Source organism: Callorhinus ursinus, unplaced genomic scaffold, assembly GCF_003265705.2.
Source record: "Callorhinus ursinus isolate GAN/ISIS: 27379988/994484 unplaced genomic scaffold, GSC_fseal_2.0 scaffold49, whole genome shotgun sequence".
Taxonomy (NCBI): Eukaryota; Metazoa; Chordata; class Mammalia; order Carnivora; family Otariidae; genus Callorhinus; species Callorhinus ursinus.
The window spans coordinates 3929433-3937067 of NW_027397111.1; the positions used below are offsets into that span (position 1 = coordinate 3929433).

At 39.5% G+C, this 7635-nt stretch overlaps 1 long non-coding RNA gene across 2 annotated transcripts in view; it reads right to left on the reverse strand.

Moving 5' to 3' along the window:
* LOC112806093 (uncharacterized) overlaps nt 1–7428 on the reverse strand; it is a 46283-nt gene extending 38855 nt beyond the window's left edge. For both annotated transcript variants that reach the window (XR_012375350.1, XR_012375351.1), the window contains exon 1: nt 6954–7428. This is a non-coding gene — a long non-coding RNA (uncharacterized lncRNA). The remainder of the gene's footprint in view (nt 1–6953) is intronic.
* Between the last annotated feature and the right edge of the window lie 207 nt (nt 7429–7635).

Sequence of the window (7635 nt, forward strand, 5' to 3'; positions counted from 1 at the left end):
TGTCAATAAATTTTCAAATCTAGATGAAACGGCTGATTTTTCCAGCACAACAGAAATGACCAAAAATTTATTCAAGAAAACATAGATTATCTGAACACATTAACAACCACACAATACACTAGCAAGGTTTCTCATAAATCCACCACTTTAAAAAGTAAAAATAAATAAGAACATTAGACCCTGCGTGTTCTACAGGCAAGATCTAACTAACCTAACCATCAAGGAACATATAAAACCACCTAAATGACTGAAACTGTTTCAGAGTAAGTGGAAAGTTTCCCAAATCACTTTGTAAGTCTAGCATAAGCTTAATACCAAAACTTAATAAATAACATACCAAAAAAGTCAACCTTGCTTAAAAATAAATATGCAGAAATTCTAAAGAAAATATTTGCAGCTGGTATTTTAAACAATAATACACATGTTCAAGGAGAATTTATTCCTCAGTGAAGCACTATTAGCATTACAGTATTGTTACAATGTATATTTATTGTCCTCTGCTGGCTAGGCTTTTCCCTACCAGTTGCAATGTTTGTAGGGCCAGCAAGGCGTCCCTTCTTGGAGTCTTGCCCCCACTCTTTATAGATGACAATCTGGGTGTATCAGACCCTGGGTCTCCCTGCCAAAATGTCTCTAAAGCCACTTAACTGGGCTGCACAGGCCTCTTCCCTGTCAATTCTCCCAAGGATGATCTGTGCTGTTAGAATGGCAATGCCTATGCCCAAAGCACAGCCAAGGGGTGGCTTTTTGCAGGGGGGTAAATGATGCTTGAGTGCATGAACCAGTGTTTACCCCACTCTGGGGTAGATAAAGGGGGAGCACATAGGTCAGGGAATAGCTTTTCTATACCATTACTTCTGATATAGAACTCTGAGGGATCCAAGAGTTCTAAATTTGAACCTGGCCTTCCCAGATTCTTATGAAGATGTAACTGTCAAGGTAGGAGGATAGGACATAGTCTGTTTAACAATGTATTAGCTCGTCTTATAGCTTTTAAATATTCAGACATAGGATAAGTAAGCCTTTATTTTTACTCTTGCCTCAGGCCCCACAAAGAGTGAGCCAGCCCACCTCTTCCAGACTTAGCGCAGGTGCAAAACAATAGCAGACTAATAAATATAGCATGAAAATATATTAGTGGAATATATCTATGAGGCATATATATATGTGTATATACCTGTTGTATGCAGTTATTTATGTGTGTATTTGTCTGTCAGACAAAAAGAATATAAACCTGTGGGGTACATAAGCACACAAATATTTGTACATTGCGTACACTCACAAATACATACACACTAGCAGAAAGGAAAAGTTGGAGCTTCCAATTTTAGGCAAGATGGAACACTAACGGGTGCCGCTGGCCCCCCTTCTCCCTACCAAACTAGAGTTGCCAGAATAAATATAGGGAAACAGACCAAATGCGGAGCCAGTCCCAGAAGCCTAATTCTTACCAGATTGAAGGTAGTCACGTTTTAACAGAGGAAGGGAATGACATCTTGAAGTTAGCGGAGTCCAAAAGCATGGGTGAATGTTGGGAGCCAATATAGAGGTGCTGCAGACCAGTAGAGGTTTTTAATTGTGCTCTCTATTCCACATTCCCCCGGCTGGTGGAGAAAACTGAGACTGGTCAGTTTCTGTCCCAACACCCCATTCATGCTGCCCCTCTGGCCCAGATGTGCTCCCAGGATGCCTGAGCTTTTTCAACAGGGGTTGTATCGGGACAACTCTATGAGCAAACTCATCAGGCTGATGCCCTAACTGATGTTCACTGTCATTGTTCCAAGGGAAGAAAAGTAATGGCAGCAGCTAGAAGGAAAGGAACATAGGCCTGGTAGTGCTTTAGCCCAAATGAGCAGGGAAGCCTATTGGAATGGATACAGACCAGCTGGCTAGGCCTTGAGCATCCCTTTAATCACCTGTCATGGAGAATGGCTACATCAGTTAGCTCTTTTTATATAACAAATCATTCAAAACTCTCAGTGGCTTAAAGTGACAATTATTTATTTTTGATCATAGATCTGGAGGTTGACTTCTTAGGCTGATTAAAACCAGGCTCTACTGCTGGTGTCTCTCATCCTCCTCTTGAGCCAGCAGGCTAGCCCTGGCATGTTCTTTACATGGAGATGGTAAAACTTCCCGAAGGCAATGGGAAATACACAAGGCCTCTTTTGCCTAGGCTTGGAACTAGCATGCCATTACTTCTTCCTTGTTACATTGTCTGAAGCAAGTCACAAGGTCAACTTGAAAGTCAAAGGCTACCCCTTTTGCAGGAAAAATGGCAAGGTCACATGGCAAGAACATAACATAACTTGCAATAAACTTTAAGAGATTGGAATCTTACAACATATGGGCTGTAGCCACATGAGACAACAAAACCAAGTAGAAATCATTAACAATAAAGTATCTAGAAAATCCCCCTAAATATTTAGAAATTAAACAACAAATTTGTAAATTTGTAAATAATCCATTGGTCGAAGAAATCATGAGAAATTAGGAAATTTTTCAAGTGAATAATAATGGAAACACAACATATTAAAATGTGTACGATGCAGCAAAAGTAGTACTAAGAGTGAAATTTATAGCTTTCATGGCTAAAGTAGAAAAAAATGGCTTAAAATTTTAAAAAATCAGAATTTTTACTTAAAGAAGCTAGAGAAAAAAAATAAACCCAAAGGAAAAGAAGGGAAGAAATAATAAAAGCAGAAGTAAATGAAATAGAGAACAAACATTAGGAAAAATTAACAAAGCCGAAAGCTGATTCTTTGAAATATTATCAAAATTAATCAATCTCTGGTAAGAAAGAAAGAGAAAGAGAGAGAATTCAAACTGCCAATATAGGAGGTGGGGATATCAGTAGACAGCTTACTGACATTCAAAATATAATAAGGAAATATTATGAACATATTTATGCCAATAAATTTGATAGCTTAGAAGAAATGGACAAATTACTTATAAAACACAACATACTTAAACTGACTCAAGAAGAAAAAGAAATGAATGATCATATATCTATTAATGAAATAGAATCTGTAATTAAAAGGCTTCTAACATGGAAAATTCTAAGCTCAGAGCCTTTACTGGTGAATCCTATCAAATGTTCAGGAAGATGTGATATCAACCTCACACAAATTTTTCCAGAAAATGGAAGAGAACAATTTTCAACTTATTTTATGTGGACAGCATTGCTCTGATACAAAACCAACAAACAAAAACAAAAGAATACTGTAAGAAAAATAAGACAATAAAACTCATGAACACAGACACAAAATCTTCAACTAATTATTAGCAAATTGTATCCAGGAACACAGAAAAAGGATAATACATTATGACTAAGTACAGTTTGTCCCAGGAATTCAAGGTTGATTCAACATTTGAAACTTGATTAATGTAAGCCACCATGTTAACAAAATATATGGGGAAAATTATGATAATCTCAAAAGATGCAGAAAATATATTGAAAAATCGAACACATGTTGGTAGTATGTACACTTTGATATGATGTGATGAGACAGCACTTTATCTCTAGGATCTTCATCTCCCAAACCCCTACCCTGGTCTAAATATGAGACAAATATCAGACACATCCTAACTGAGATACATTTCACAAAATGTCTGACCAGTACTCCTGAAAACTGTCAGTCCTAAAGAACAAGGTTAAGTCTCAGAGACTGTCACAGCCAGGAGGAGCTTAAGGAGACATGATGACTTAATGGACACGGTATCCTGGATGGGATGCTGAAAAGTAAAAGGACACTAGGCACAAATGAAGGAAATCTAAATAAAGGATGGACTTTGGTTGATAATGATATGTCAATATTGGCTCATTAAATGTGACAAGTGCATGATTCTAATATAAGCAGTTAATAATAGGAGAAACTGGATATTGACATATAGGAACTCTCTATTAGTTGTGCAACTTTTCTGTAAATCTAAAACTATTCTAAAAAGAAAAGAGTATTTTAAAAAGAGCTGTATGTAAATATTCCTATCAGTTTCATTCATATTAGCAAAAAGTGGAAATAACCCAAAGGTCCATTGACAAGTGAACAAACATATTATGGCATATTCATACCATAGCATGTTATTCAACAATAGAAATGACTTAAAAAAAACTGAACTACTATCATGGAACACTACATCAAAAACTAATGGTGTAATGTATGGTGATTAACATAATAAAAAAACTGAACTACTGACACAAAACATGGAAAATAGGTGATATTTGAAAAGACATAGAAGTGAAATGAGTCAATCAGAGAAAGACAATTATATGATCTCACTGATATGTGGAATTTAAGAAATAAAACAGAGGATCATAGGGGAAGAGAGAAAAAATGAAACAAGATGAAACCAGAAAGGAAGACAAATCATAAGAGACTCTTAATCATAGGAAAAGAACTGAGGGTTGCTGGAGGGAGGGAGGTAGAGGGATGGGGTAACTGGGTGATGGACATTAAGGAGGGCATGTGATGTAATGAGCACTGGGTGTTATATAAGACTGACGAATCACTGACCTGTACCTCTGAAACCAATAATACATTATATGTTAATTAGTTGAATTTAAGTAAAAAATATTTTTAAAAAATAATAAAAAAAAATATAGGAAAAAAAAAAAAAAAAGAAAAGAAAAGATAAAGAAGTCCCCAGAAGGCTCTCAGAGGAAGGAATACACTGAATGCCAAGCAGGACCATTATCTTAGTTTCTATTGTTTCCCTGTCCTATCTAGGATGTCAAGCCCATGGATGGGAACAAAACAGGACTCCTTCTCAGACACCCCCACCAGCAATTAACTGTCTCTTTCCTGATTGCTTCCTCAGTGCTCCAGCTCACATATTCCTAGCTTAGCTCCCTGGTGTGAAGGCGAAGCAAACTTACCATATTTTTGCTACAGTCCAGACTCAGCTTTAAAGCTCCAAAGCCAAAAACATATATATATATACATATATATATATATATATATATATATATATATATGTATTGATATACTTTTCATTATCATTCTTTTGGCTACAACTCAACACTAATTGCTGAAAATGTTGAGGTTTAATCAACTATGTTAGGAAATGTGGGACTGCAAGGGGAAAACATGTCCATTATTTTTAAATATTAACCCACCCCACATGCCTCTTGGAATAGTGTTTGTTTTTTTAAACCCAGAGTTTACTATATAAATATTCTATGTTAGAGAGGGGAAATGACTCTTCCTGAAGGTTTTCCATTTTCTGGGCAGACAACATCAGTGGGAGATCCCTGGCTAGACTTCTTTGGGTCCCTTTACGAAGTTGTCAGCACTTTTCATAAGCTACATTTGCTTCTCTATCCCTAAAGAAGTGCTAAGGCTCTGAAAACATTCTCAACTCTCAACGGGCAGATCTCAGGGTAATAGAAGGAGACAACAATGAGCTGCTGTGAATTGCTTCCTGTAAACATCCCGCTGACCCCCAATATGGCAGACTTCTTAGGTTTCCTGAGCTGTAAGCCCCTGATGGGAAAAAGGGTGACGATGTTTCAAATATTCCTCATTAAAACTATAGAAATTATTCTAGAACCAAACAATCTAACACCTGAAACTAATTTTCTTGACACATTCACGGACTTTAATGACAGCTTCATTAATTGAATGGAATCACATGGGGGCAAAAATCATGTTTTCCTTAATGACCTGCCAGATGATGGATTTGTTTGGTTACTTACTTTACTATGAAAAATTTCAGAGGAAGGAAAAGGAAAGAAGGACGAGCTGTGTGTGTCATATCACAGCTGAGTTTGACCAAGAGGCCTCCTGCGGTATTGGTGGCAGACCAACAGTGAAAACAGTGGGATAGTTTTGGCAGGATAGGGAAGCAGTATGATGCCATTGCTAGGAGTCTTGCTAATCAACGTGAAGTTCATGAACCAGTAGCATCAATATCACTGGGAAGCTTATTAGAAATGCCCCATTTTGGGCCCCACCCCGGAGCTACTGAATAGGAATCTGCATTTAACATGACCCCCAGGTGATTCTCAGGCGCTTTAGAGTCTAACGAGCACTGGTTGGGAGCCCAAAATTTGGAGTCTAGTGGACGTTTCAGCTCCACTTACTGCTGGCTGTGAATAGACATATTATTTAGCCTGTCGGCCTCAGTTTTTCTATCTGTGAAATAGGCATAATGTATCTACCTCATGAAATTATGAGGATTAAACAAAATAAGCACTTAACATGTTTTCAGGTATGTGCTCTATGTTGAGGAAATGGCAGGTAATAGTACCATGCGGCTTCTTTTGTCCATTTCCCATTTCTTGGGAATCAGAACTGAGTTCAAATCCAGATTTTACAATTTAATAACTATGTGATCTTGGTCATGTTACCTAACCTTTCTCAGCCTCAAATTCTCTGCCTATAAAATGGGTATAACTTAAATGTCAGTTAGAGCCTCCCAAGTCTTAAGATACAGACCAATTATACAGCCTAGTGAAGTCATAAAGCTTCCTGAGATTTCTGCCACCAGTAAGATTTCTGCTAAGTCCTGTGCTGTATCTGCAGGTGTTGTCCTTGTTCATCTGCGAGTCTCTCACAGTGCAAAGTTCAGACCGTTCCACCGTTTCCATAAGAACCCACTTACTCCAAAAGTTTCATGAGTTGGGTAGAAATTTCTAGAGATGTAGAGCGTGGGTCACAGGGAAGAATCCTATGACATGTGGCATAGCCTTATGCCATGCCTCTGGCTCCTTCCTTTCTTTCCTCCCATCTTCCCTGTCACAGCCCCCCTTGTTATCCCCAAGAAAGCTTACCTTCAGCAGAGGCAGCGGACCAAGCAGTGAACACAAAGTGACAAGTGTATGTTCTCATGCTAGTGTCACTATTACCTCCTCTCTCCAGGCCTCCGGGCCCCCATCCACCCATGGGCAGGAAGTCCCGGGAAACCAGACTGCCAAACGAACTAAAGGAAGTCTCGTAGCTGACAATACTTACAGAGCCTGGTACCTGGTGGCTCGCTGGTGACTGAGCCACTGCTCTCGGCCCCATTTCTCCCCTCCTCCACAGTCTACTTCTGATACTGGGGCTGAGCCTCTGCACACAATGTTCTCCTTTTCCAGCTGGCTTCTGGTTAGGCTCTGCCTGTCAGGGATGCCACAGGGAGTGTGAGGGTTGGAGGAAGATGGAGACTTTCTCCTTTGTTTGCTTCCCGTGCCTATCAGTGTTGGCCCAGCAACATTTCTTCATGCCCCTGCAGCGGCAACTGGTTTCAGCAGTGCAGGTGGCTCTAGTTTGTGGTTGTCCCACACCCAGAACCAAGCACATTGAGCCCTCTGTGAAATCCAGCCCCAGCCCCTGGCACTGCTTCCTGCAGGGTCCGTATCCCAGCTCCAAGGAGCCTCTTCTCCAGACTCCAAGTTCCGAGCACCGAGTTCCATTTGAGCATGCCTCCTCCATAGAGGGCCAAGTCCCAGCTCTGAGGCTCCTTTTAGACATTTCTCAGCTTTAGTAATCCCAACATTTTCCCTCTGTTCTTCCATCTCTAAGCGAGACAGTTGCTTCCTCCGACTACTACCTTTGTGATACCCCGGTGTTCCCCTTTTGCCTGCCCAGCTCTCTTCTCTCTGGGAAATAGTTTCTTTCTCTTAATATCTCTCTGCTGAAATAATGGCGTGGT